We start from the raw sequence: 4803 nt of genomic DNA on the forward strand, positions 1-4803 counted from the left end.
GATGGGAAAGAAGACACACTCACTGCCTGCCAGAGCCTTTAGCGGGGAGGTGAGAGGGGAAATGCGGGGTGCAGAGCAGCTGCAGACACCAGAGGGGCTGGGAGCATCTTCATGAATAATGCCCACAGACTACCAGGGAAGTCAGGAGGAGAGAAAACCTCTGGGAGTGGCAGGAATTCTCTTCTGCTGCTGATGCAAGAAACAGGAGTCTGAATCCCAGCTTCTAAAACTGCGTTTTATAACTTAATCCCTTGTGTTGTGTAGTTCTAGGTTTAGCAAAAGGTATTCTACTAGGTTTTGAGTTTGCATATTTTTCAAGTTTGAAATTCACTTGATGATAATTATATTGATTATTTATCATCATCTGTGTGCAGCTGGGAGGTTGGGCTCTGAAGCCAGAGAGTCCTGACTCTGCTGCCTAACCACCATGTGACTCTGTTTAGCTCCTTAACCTCTCTAAGCCTCAGTCTTCTCATCTGTAAATTGGGATAATAAACGCAGCTACTTTACAGGGCTGATTAAGTGAAACAATGCAGGTGAAGTGCTTAGAACCAGGCACGAAAACAATACATATCAGCTCATATTAACAGTCCAAACCCACACCCAAAGATAATGTTTAGAAGCTTTTGAGTAGAAATAAGCTATATGAAATTTCATGAAATCATATTTTTCCTTTTATAACCATTTAGGCATGATAGAAGACAATTTTGATTTTTAAATGTTGTGATATCATTAGTTACTTTACCATAGCTTGCTGATATTTGGAGTTTGGTTTTCTTCCTCCAATGGGTGATGTATATATTTTTAAATTGATTTTAAAGATCTTAATGGCTTTCATATGAAGTCATAATAAATATTTCTAGGATTAGAACTATTACAGCTACCAAATTAAACATTTTATATGTCTAATAGTTGAAGCAGAAGGGGAAGGCAGGAGAAAAAAACCTCCTAGTGACTTTAGCGGCAAAGATCATCTAGAGAATGCACACAGTATTCTATCTTTACCGTGCTTGGGCGTAAAATGTGATGGCTTCGACTGAGGTTTCTAGGGGCTCAGATATTGTTTGCCAAGTATGATTTCACACCTTGGAGAAGACAGATGCCCATCTACGAGGTTTAACACAGAGGACACACTGGGCAGTGCCTCTTTGGATACTGTAAACACAAACTTTAAAAAAGAAAGTATGGCTGGGTGCTGTGGCTCATGCTTGTAATCCCAGCACTTTGGGACGCCAAGGTGGGTGGCTCACCTGAGGTTAGGAGTTTGAGACCAGCCTAGCCAACATGGTGAAACCCCATCTCTACTAAAAATACAAAAATTACTGGGGCATTGTGGTGCACATCCGTAGTCCCAGCTACTAGGGAGGCTGAGGCAGGAGAATCACTTGAACCCTGGAAGCGGAGGTTGCAGTGAGCCGAGATCGCACCACTGCATTCCAGCGTGGGCGACAGAGCAAGACTCCATCTCAAAAATAAATAAACAAAGAAACAAATAATAAAAAAGAAAGAAAGAAATTGCATGGTCACCTTGTTTGGGTATAATTGACCAACCAACTATCTTGATTCAAAATTTTTTTTAAAAAAGGATTTTTTTTAACAGAAAGAGCAGAATGGATCCTTCCAGAACCACATGGTCTATTAATAATGTTTTAGGACCAACTAAAGCTATTTGGAAATCAATATTTAAACATTTTTAGGAAGTGAGCCATATGTCAAATAAAACGGGACAAAAGGAGTAGAATTGTAAAGAAGAAAATATAGAATAATGGCTTATGGTGTCAGTTCCTGTGTCTATTTGCCTCTAGGCAAAGTTTTTTTTATTATTGCTGATGTGATTCCTTTTATTCTGTTGTCAGTACCACTAGAGCAAGTACCTAATACATGATTCTGATTGTTACTTTATATTCATATTATATGTCTCACTTTAAGCACCTATTCATGTTATGGTTATTAAAGTAATAGAGTAGCAGCAGTGGAAGTCTGAAAAATAGAGAAAAACAAAAGAAACATGTCTTCTCCATCCCCTAATACAACCGGCATTTCTGTGCCATTGCTTTACTTTTAGATGATACGAGGGTTTCCTAAGCAGGCTCTGCAGCCAGGCCGCCTGGCTTTCCACCCCATGACCCCCTCTTACCAGCTGTTTGACCTTGGCCACGTTGCTTAAACTCTCTGTGACTCGGTTTCCTCACCTGTACAATGGCGGTGATAACAACAGTACCCATCTCTCATGGTTTTTGTGGGGATTCGCTGAAATCATGAGTGGAAGGCTCTTGCACAGGTCTTGACATAGTGATTGCTCAATAAATGACAGGTATTAGTGATGGTGGTATTATGATGTTGTTGACATTGTCTCCTGGGGTCTTTATCATATCTTGTGAAGTTAGAGAGACTAGTATTAGTCTGTCTCCCACAGAAAACTGATAAAAGAGGTTAAATGATGTTCACAGTCTGGGCTTCAGGTCCAGTGGTGTTAAGACAAATGAGAAATGGTAGATATTGCTCCTTCTCAAGAGACGCCTTTTAAGTGGCAAGCAGTCATCACTTCCTGATGTGACACAACGGGACATACACAGTGTCGCCTATGCTATGACTTGACTATCTTGCCAAAAATGTGTAACTGGAATTGAATCATGCCTTACTATGAAAAAATTATAAGACAGAAGAAGGGTCCTCAAAAGAGAAGATCACAGAAAATAATAAAAGAGATAGGGGGGTCATGTTAAATGGTACCGTGTGGAAAACAACCAAGCTAATCCAGAATGTGGGACTTTCTGCAGTACAGACTGGCCATACATCTTTTCAACAAATCAATGCTACAAATAAAAGAAAGGTAGAAGAGGTGGAATAATTAGGAGACTGTTTTAGATCAAAAGAAACATAACTGGCCCAGTGAAGTGGCTCACACCTGTAATTCCAGCACTTTGGGGGGCCAAGGCCAATGGATTGCTTAAGGTCAGGAGTTCGAGACCAGCCTGGGCAACATGGCAAGATCCCATCTCTATAAAAAACACAAAAATTACCTGGCATGGTGGCTCACACTTGTAGTCCCAGCTACTTGGGAGGCTGAGGTGGAAGGATCACTTGAGCCTGGGAGGTCGAAGCTGCAGTGAGCCATGTTTGTGCCGCTGCATTGCATCCTGGGCGATAGAGTAAGAGAGGCGTAACAAACAAAAACAATGTTTATGATCTTTGGAAGAATATTGATTTGAACCTACAAGAAAATTCGAGAATTAAATATGGACAGAATATTTTTATAATATCAGGGACCTATTGCTAGTTTTGTCAAATGTGATAATAGTATGTGTCTAGCTTTTGAAAATCATGTTGAAGAATTTAAGGGTAAGTTATCTTTTTTTTTTTTTTTTTGAGATGGAGCTGGTTCTGTTGCCCAACTGGAATCCAGTGACACAATCTTGGCTCACTGCAACCTCTGCCTGCCGGGTTCAGGTGATTCTCCAGCCTCATCCTCCTGAGTAGCTAGGATTACAGGCTCACACCACCATGCCTGGCTCATTTTTGTGTATTTAATAGAGATGGGGTTTCACCATGTTGGCCAGGCTGATCTCAAACTCCTGACCTCAGGTGATCTGCCCACCTTGGCCTCCCAAAGTGCTGGGATTCCAGGTGTGAGCCACTTCGCCCAGCTGGGTAAATTATCTTGATATCTATCATTTACATTAAATTAATTTAGCAGAAAAAAGATCTGAAATCTTTTGGTGATAAAAAGTAAACAAATTTTAAAAGTACCATTTTAGAAAGCAGAAGCCATGTGTCAGAGTTGTTCAGAACATGACCCTGCACAGTACCATGTCCAAATGTCCACTCAGGGATGGTGACACACAGCACAGCTCTGCCTTCTACCTCTTATACAACTAGGAGTTTCATGTACCTTTCCTGAGGCGAGGACACCAAAATCCTACATGTAAGGGGGAAAAAACACCCCACCCAAGGAAAACCTCTTTCATCATGCTTATGAAGGGTCAAACCTAAGTTATCTAGTTTGGGGACCTGTGAAGCACTTAGATGTGCAATAAATAAATGATGGGATGTGAAACTAATAATATGGGTTTATAATATAAACACATTGGAACTGTAAGTACTTTAAAAAAAAATCAGAGGATGGTTAATAGTTTGCGTAACGATTGATTCACAAGCAGGGACAGGGCTATGAAAAATCTATAGGATTCAAATTCCCAACTCTAGGATCTCCACTAAGCCACTCATTTACAAGTGAGAAGGTTTGGGGAGAGTAAATGTATTCACCTCCCAGTTCTTAAAATCTTTAGTTTACTTTCAAGCCAAGTTCAAGGAAAATCACGAGTTTTCATTTTATTCTCAAGCAGTTTCCAAAAATAACATCTTAAATCTATACCTCATAGACCAACCCATCACCCCAAAGATTTATTTTAAGCTAAGACACAACTGGAACTAAGTGAACTGTCAGCACTGAAACATAAATCTTAGTGTTAGAAAGAACCCTAATCTATCTGCCTCTAGCAGTCACAGATACAGTGGTGCCAAGGAGTGATCAAGAAATCATGGGTAACTGGTTTTTTTACTATTGGAGGGTTTCTGAATAGAAATCTTTACTTCTCATTATTGTAAGAAAAAAATCTGTTTTCAAAAAAAGTTGTGGTTGTCAAACCCTCAATATAGTAAAAATTAAGAACCCTAAGAAGAGAGCAAATGTTTCCCCAAATTATCCAGTCCTAAATCTCTCTTCTAAATTACACATAAGAACCTGAATAACTCACAGATGTTTCTGAGAATGGCCTTTCCTTTTTTTTTTTTTTTTTTTTT

Source organism: Sapajus apella, unplaced genomic scaffold (genome assembly GCF_009761245.1).
Source record: "Sapajus apella isolate SASKATOON/1434 unplaced genomic scaffold, GSC_monkey_1.0 scaffold4, whole genome shotgun sequence".
NCBI lineage: Eukaryota > Metazoa > Chordata > Mammalia > Primates > Cebidae > Sapajus > Sapajus apella.